Source organism: Piliocolobus tephrosceles, chromosome 5 (genome assembly GCF_002776525.5).
Source record: "Piliocolobus tephrosceles isolate RC106 chromosome 5, ASM277652v3, whole genome shotgun sequence".
In the NCBI taxonomy this organism is placed as follows: Eukaryota; Metazoa; Chordata; class Mammalia; order Primates; family Cercopithecidae; genus Piliocolobus; species Piliocolobus tephrosceles.
This window is the reverse complement of record NC_045438.1, coordinates 92,972,580-92,980,920: the sequence shown is the minus strand read 5'-3', so window position 1 is coordinate 92,980,920 and position 8,341 is coordinate 92,972,580. Positions and strand designations below refer to the sequence as shown.

At 37.3% G+C, this 8,341-nt stretch overlaps 1 pseudogene; it reads left to right on the top strand.

The window, feature by feature from the left end:
- The first annotated feature begins 387 nt into the window (after positions 1-387).
- LOC111549894 lies at positions 388-1,277 on the top strand (annotated as a pseudogene).
- Positions 1,278-8,341: the final 7,064 nt, after the last annotated feature.

Below are 8,341 nucleotides of genomic sequence, written 5' to 3'. Positions count from 1 at the left end.
AGCTAGTGGTTTATCAGTTTTATTTCTCTTTTTGAACAACCAACTTTCTGTTTCATTGGACCTTTATATTGTTTATTGCATCTATATTTTGTTTAATTCTTCTCTGATCTTTATTATTTCTTTTATTCCACTAATTTTGGATTTGGTTTGTTCTTGCTTTCCTAGTTCCTAAAGTGCTTCTTTAGATTGTTTGAAATCTTTCTACTTTTTTGATGTAGATGTCTATTTCTATAAACTTCCCTTTTCACATACAGGTTTGGGCTTGTTGTGTTTCCATTTTTATTCGTTTCAATTTTTTACAATTTTCTTCTCTGGCAGCCCCGGAGTCAAAGCTGGTTGCCAACCCAGTCCCGTCCTGCAGCAGCCTGCCTCCTCTTTTCTTTCAACATGACAGGTGTCTCTGTGTCCTTCGCCATGGACTTCCTGGCAGGTGGAGTGGCCGCAGCCATCTTCAAGACGGCGATAGCACCCATCGACCAGGTCAAGCTGTTGCTGCAGCATGCCAGCAAACAGATCACCGCAGGTAAGCAATACAAGGGCATTATAGACTGCGTGGTCCATATTCCCAAGGAGCAGGGGAGTCCTGTCCTTCTGGCCCAGTAACCTGGCCAATGTCCTCAGATACTTCCACATCCAGGCTCTCAAGTTGGCCTTCAAAGATAAACACAAGCAGATCTTCCTGGGTGGGGTGGACAAGAGGACCCAGTTTTGACACTACTTTGCAGGGAATCTGGCATCAGGCGGTGCCGCTGGGGCCACATCCTTGTGTTTTGTGTACCCTCTTGATTTTGCCCCTACCCGTCTAGCAGCCGATGTGGGTAAAGCTGGAGCGAAAGGGAATTCCGAGGCCTCGGTGACTGCCTGGTTAAGATATGCAAATCTAATGGGATTAAGGGCCTGTACCAAGGCTTTAACGTGTCCGTGCAGGGTATTACCATCTACTGAGCTGCCTACGTCGGTATCTGTGACACTAGAAACAGAATGCTTCCGGATCCCAAGAACACTCACATTGTCCTCAGCTGGATGATCGCACAAACTGTCACTGCCCTTGGTGGGTTGGCTTCCTATCCATTTGACACCGTTCGCCCCCACATGATGATGCAGTCAGGGCGCAAAGGAACTGACCTCACATACACAGACATGCTTGACTACTGAAGAAGATTGCTCGTGATGAAGGAGGCAAAGCTTTTCTCAAGGGTGCATGGTCCAGTGTTCTCAGAGGCATGGGTGGTGCTTTTGTGCTTGTCTTGTATGATTAAATCAAGAACCACACATAAGTTATTTCCTAGGATTTCCCCCCCCCCCCCCCCCCATGAACGGATGTGTTGTGTTCTATAACATATGTTGAGCATTCTTGACAGACTCCTGGCTGTCAGTTTATCAGTGGCAACTATTTACTCGTTGAAAATGAGAAACAATAATATTCATCTGACCAGTTTTCTCTTAAAGCCATTTCCATGATGATGATGGTGATGATGACGGGACTCAATTATATTTTTTATTTCAGTCACTCCTGATACATAATAAATTTGGAGAAATAAAAAAAATCTAAAATTAAAAAAAATTCTTCTTAATTTTTTTTCCTTGACCCAGTGGTGGTTCAGGAGAATGTTGTCTAATTTCTGTGTATTTGCAGTTTACAAAGTTCCTTTTTTTATTAATTTCCAGTTTTAATTCACTGTAGTCTGAGAAGATAGTTGGTATAAATTTGATCTTTAAAAAATTGTTGGACTCATTTTGCGATCAAACATATGACCTGGAGAATGTTTCATGTGCCAAGAAGAAGAATGTATATTCTGTAGTTGTTGAATAAAATGTTCTGTAGGTGTCTGTTAGGTCTATTTGATCTAAAGTGAAATTTAAGTTCACTTTAGATTCAATGTTTCTTTGTTAACTTTCTGTCTAGAATATCTGTCGAGTGTTGATGGAGGTTGAAGTCCCCAACTATTATTGCATTGAGGTCTACCTCTCCCTTTGGATAATGTTTGCTTTATACATCCGGGTGCTTCAGTGTTGGGTGCATATGTATTTAGAATCGTTATACTCTCTTGCTGAATCTACCCCTTTATCATTATCTCACTACTGTCCTTGTCTCTTTTTTACTGTTTTGACATAAAGTTTCTTTTATGTGATATAAGCATAGCAACACCTGTTCACTTTTGGTTTCCATTTGTGTGGAAATTTTTTTTTAATTCCTTTGCTTTCAGTCTATATGTGTCTTTATGGGTGGGGTGTGTCTATATATGTGTGTCTTTATGGGTATCTATCTTGTAGATAGCATACAATTGGATCATATATTTTTGGACCCATTCAGCCAGTCTATATTTTATAAGTGGATAATTTAATCTGTTTACATTCAAGGTTATTATTGGTAAGTGAAGGCTTATTTCTGTAGTTTTGTTCATTGTTGTTTTGTATGTCCTTAGTTTCTTTCTTTCTCTTTTATTGCTCGTCATCATAGTTTGGTGGCTTTCTGTAGCGGTAACATGAGTCCTTTCTCTTTCTTGTTTGTGTGTTTCCTCTACCAGTGAGTTTTATATTTATATACTGGAAGTCCTCACCAGAGCAATCAGGCAAGAGAAGAAATAAAAGGTATCCAAATTGGAAAAGAGGAAGTCGAACTGTTTCTTTTTGCAGATGACATGATCTTTTATTTAGAAAAATCTGAAGACTCCACCAAAAAACTCTTAGACTTGATAATCAAATCAAATAAATTTGCAGAAAACAAAATAAATATACAAAAATCAGTAGCATTTTTATTTATCAATAATGAAATAGCTAAAAAGAGATCAAGAAGGCAATCTAATTTGCAATAGCTTAAAAATACCTAAAAATAAATTTAACCAAGGGGGTGAAAGATCTCTCCAAGGAAAACAACAAAACACTGATGAAAGAAATTGAAGACGGCTGAGTGTGATTGCTCATGCATGTAATCCCAACACTTTGGGAGGCTGAGGTGGGAGGATCTCTTGAGTCCAGGAGTTCAAGACCAGCCTAGAAAACATAGCAAAAGCCTCTCTCTCTCAAAAAAATAAATAAATAAATAAATAAATTGCTGTGTATGGTGACACATGTCTATATAGACCTAGCTACTTGGGAGGTTAAGGCAGGAGAATTACTTGAGCCCAGGAGTTTGAGGTTACAATGAGCTATGATCACACCATTGCACTGCAGCCTGAATGACACAGTGAGACCCTGTCTCTAAAGAAAAGAAGAGAAAAGAAATTGAAGATGACACAAACAAATGGAAAGACATCCCATGCTCTTGAATTGGAAGAATTATTATTAAAATGACCATACTACTGAAGGCAATCTACATATTCAACACAATTCTTATCAAAATACCAATGTCATTTTTCACAGAAAGAAAAAAAAAATCCTAAAATTTGTATGGAACCAAAAAAGACCCCGAGTAGCCAATGCAATTATGAACAAAGAGAACAAACCTGGAGGTGTCATACTAACTGACTTCAAAGTATGTTACAAGGCTATAGTAACCAAATTAGCATGGTATTGGTATTAGAAACAGACACATAGACCAATGGAACAGCATACAGAACCCAGAAACAAATCCAAGTATTTACAGCCAACTATTTTCAACAAAGGCACCAAGAACATACCCTGGAGAAAGGACATCCTCTTCAATAAATAGTGCTGGGAAAACTGGATACCCATAAGCAAAAAAATGAACTAGACTTCTATCTCTCACCATATAAAAAAACCAACTCAAAATGTATTAAAGACCTAAATGTAACACCTGAAAATAAAATACTATTAGGAGAAAACAATACTTCAAGATATTGGTCTATGCAAAGATTTTACGACTAAGATCTCAAAAGCACAGGAAACAAAACCTAAAGTAGACAGATGGGACTATAATACACTAAAATGATTCTGCACAACAAAAGAAATCATAACCAGAGTGACAAGACAACCTGTTGAATGGGAGCAAATATTTGCAAGCTATTCATCTGACAAGGGACTAATATCCAAAAAAGACAACAAACTAAAAAACTCAACAGCAAGAAAGCATGTAATCCCATTAAAAAGTGGACAAAGTACATGAAAAGATATTTCTCAAAAGAAGACATACATATACGTCTTCATAGATGTCAACAGGTGTATAAAAAGTTCAGTATTACTAATCTAATCTTACCCTAGTTTGAATGGCTATTATTATTAAAAAGACAAAAAATAACAGATGCTGTTGAAGATGTAGAGGGAAAAAAGAACTTTTATACACTGTTGGTGGGAATGTAAATTAGTACAACCACTACGGAATATAGTATAGGAATTTCTTTAAAAACTAAAAATAGAACTACCATACAATCCAGCAATCCCATTACTGGGTATTTATCTAAAGGAAAGGAAATCAGTATATCAAAGAGATATCTGTACCCTCATGTTTACTGCAGTATAATTCACAATAGCAAAGATATGGAATCAACCTAAGTGTCTAACATCAGATAAATGAATAAAGAAAATGTGGTATATACCCACAATGGAGTACTATTTGACTAGAAAAAGGATGAAATCCTATAATTTGCAGCAACGTGGACAGAACTAGGGATCACTATGTTAAGTGAAATAAGCCAGGCACAGTAAGACAAAGATTGCATATTCTCATTCATATACTGAAGCTAAAAAAGTTGATCTTATAGAGGTAAAGAGTAGAATGATAGCTACCAGAGGCTGAGAAGAATGTGTGGGAAGTGCATGAGGAGAGGCTGGTTAAGAGTAGAAACAGTTAGACAGAATGAATATTTATTATCAGAGTAGGATGACTATAGTTAATAATGTATCATATGTTTCAAAATAGCTAGAAGAGAGAATTTGAAATGTTCCCAACATATAGAAATGATAACTACTTGAAGTGATGGATTCTCTAAATGCCCTGACTTAATTGTTATACGTTCTGTGCATGTAAGAAAATGTCACATGTGCCCCATAAAAATACACAAATATTATGTATCAATAAAAAATATTTCAATTAGTTGGTTACATTTAAAACTTGGGAGAAATTCTGGGTATTTGAACTCTCTGGAATCATCCAGATGTTCTCACAACACTGGGCCTCAGTCTTACAAGTGGCAAATGGCTGGAACTGTGTAATTGCCATTCTCTTTAGAATGGCATGTTCTCTCCAGTTTACTAGAGGCACATCTTATGAGCGTGACAATGATCATATCAGTTTCCACTTTTGTCATAGTTGTGCTGTTATTTTTCTGTATTCTGTGACTCCATGTCTGTAGCAAAAGTGGAAAATGACAAAGAGACTGCAAAGACAGTATAATTCAAGAGAAGTAGGAGAGAGCAAAGTTGTTTTCAAAGAAACTAAATAAGTATACAAAAATCAGTAGTGTTTCTGTTTATCAATAATGTAATAGCTGACAGAGAAATCAAGAAGGCACTCTTCATTTACAGTAACTTATAAAATACCTAAGAATAAATTTAACCAAGCAGGTGAAAGATTTCTACAAGGAAAACAATTGGAGACAACTCTTACATGTTTAATACACAAAGTATGTCTTTGTCAAAAGGATGCAACTGAAGTCATCATTATGAACAAGCTACAGAAAGATAATGCATGATGAGAACTTAATGAGCTGAGAGAAACAACAGAAATTTCAATAGTGTTCTATTTTAGAAGCAAATCAAATAAGTAATGCTACCATGAAAAGTAATTATTAGTTTTTTTTAATGCAAGGGAGATTATATTTTTTTTTAATTTATGTTTTGATTATTTTATTTTTAGAAAGAATTGTTTCTTTGGCAAGAAATAATCTACCACACTTTTAAACCAGACTCAGTTTCCAGAATTGGGAAGTACAGGAATTCCCCAGTTGCAGAGTTGAAGACCTAATTCCAAAGTAAGTTCTCTAACTTCAAACTCTTTAAAAATAAACAAATGTTTTTCACAATTAATACTGATAGAATGAATGAATGAAGTTATCAAATAAACCAAGTAGCATTATAATATGATACTAATAGCAAAATATGATTAGATTTCTTCAATGTCTTGAAAGCGGTTACTGTAAACATAAAAGCAAACTATGTTTGTAAGTACGTATATTGAAAACGTGTTCGCCATTATGAGCTAAAATAAAACAAAATATTTTCTCATTTAAGGGATTCAAGGCCAAATTCTGTATGTCTATTTTAAAGAGAAACACAAAGTCCAATACATATTATATAGAAGAAAAGATGTTAGTTTTCTAATTAAGAATCAGAGGAATTGGAGTTTGAAAATTTGCAGTTAATCTTTTTATTTTGAATTTAATATATAATCCCAAATATCATATCTGCTTACATTATGCCATGCACTTCTAATTTAGTTCTAATTTAGTAAAAATAAAGACTGTTTGATTCTATTTCTGAAAGTTAAATGTTCTCATACTTGGGCTTCTGCACACATTTACATTACCTACTTTGACCCTCAAAGCTGTTGAATTGTGAACACTGCACCAAGAAAAGTGTTCAAGGATCTTCATGTTTCTTCATGATCCAGTCCAGATTATCAAGATGGGAGAATGCATGGGAAGGAACTATGAGCAGACACTCAGAAATAGAGTGTCTATTTTGCTGAAGAAAGGAGGGCAGAATGGGGCCACCAGGATACTCAGTTGATGAAGAAGGTGGTGGCCCAACGTTGATATTAGTCAGGAGGATGCAAGCTCAGCATGAAAATGTTTGAGGTGGTGGAGGAGGTAACTGAGGGTGGCAGAAGAACAGTCTCAACTTTTTTTGTTTGCTTGCTTGTTGGTAGCTCATGGCTGTGCAAGCTCAGCACAGGCCCCTTATTGAGGATCCTTCCACACTTAACTCCCACAGCAGCCCCTCTCCTGGACCCCTACTTCTGCAGGGGGCAGTATCTAGTTCTGGCAGAGAGGTAGAAATGTTTCTTGTGTTCTGAATGGTTAATTATATATCAGTGTTTACAAGGGAAATGTCCCTACTTCTAACCCCTGCAGCACTTGGCCTGTGCTCTGAAACATGTACTTTGACTACCCCTTTTATCTTAGCATGAAGAACTGGCACTGGCATTTATTAGTCATAAAGTTATTCATTCAATTTTAAATCCATCTGTGGTGTTCAACTCCATAACCTCCTGTGGCAGTGGGTTTCACAAGTTGGCTATATGTGGCACAAAGTAATAGTTTCTTCAATAGTTTCTTGCTCTAATTTTATCAGCCATCAATTCCACCATATGACATTTTGTTCTTCAGTGACATTTTGGAACATTCAGTTCTTTGGTTGAGAGTACAAACAAAACCCTCCCTCAGGCTCTTAAGCACTAAATAATCACCACTTGCCATTTTCCCTTTAAATATGTTAGCCTGGTTTGATTGACTTGAAAAAAATCTTAAATTCTTTTTTCTAATTTGCCATCATTGTATTTGAATTTTAGTCTTCTCTACTAGTCTTTCTTGTGAGTCATTTCAAATGCCTATGTATTACTAGGTATATTCATAAAGTGGCCTATTTGGTAGGATTAGGATTAATTTGTGTGAACAGTGCTCCTCAAAAAGTATCAAGTGTCTTCTAATGACAATGACTCACAATAAATTGTCTGTGTCCATCACTTCATCCAGGGAGTAGGTGACAGGATGAATAACATGATTTTAGAGCAATTGAATTGGTTCTGTGCCTGCCACCTCCCTCACTATCAATTCTCCCACTCACTCTGATTTATGAAAATTTTCTACTGAGGTTCAGTTACTTTGATCCCTATTTCAACTAAAACTCCCTCAAAGAGAGGTGTTATTTAAGCTACTGTCAGCCATTTTCTCCAGGACACAAATTATGATGATGTATGACATCTCTTATTTTTTAAACCAGTGGTTTTCAAATCTTGTCCTGTAGAACCCTAGAGTTCCCAGAGTATCATGGGAATCATAGCAGATTAAGAAGAATCAGATGGGCTAGGTTACAATCAGAGCAACTCTGCTGGTACTGTCACAGGATCCTTAAGTGTAGCTTTTCCAGCCAGAAACCTCTGTGGCCAGTGGCACCTTTGCCTGAGTTTGGACCCGCTGGGCTCGTTCCACCCACCTGGCCTGGCAGGCTGAGCTTGGTTTGTGCTACTGGCCTGGATCCTACACCTTCCAAGGCTGAGTCAGGCATGGAGCAGCAAAGGGTGTGTGAGCGAGTAAGCATGGGCCACTGCTCACAGCCAGGCATGCCAACTGCTGCGACAGAGCAGGCAGCTCCAGGTGTCAGCACAGGCACCAGCTCAGGGAGCCAGCTCTGTGAAAGACTGTGGCTGGATCAGATGTAATGCAAGCAGCTTCTGATGTGGGTACACGTCTGGGCAAGGGAAATGAGTTTGTGTCCAGAAGCT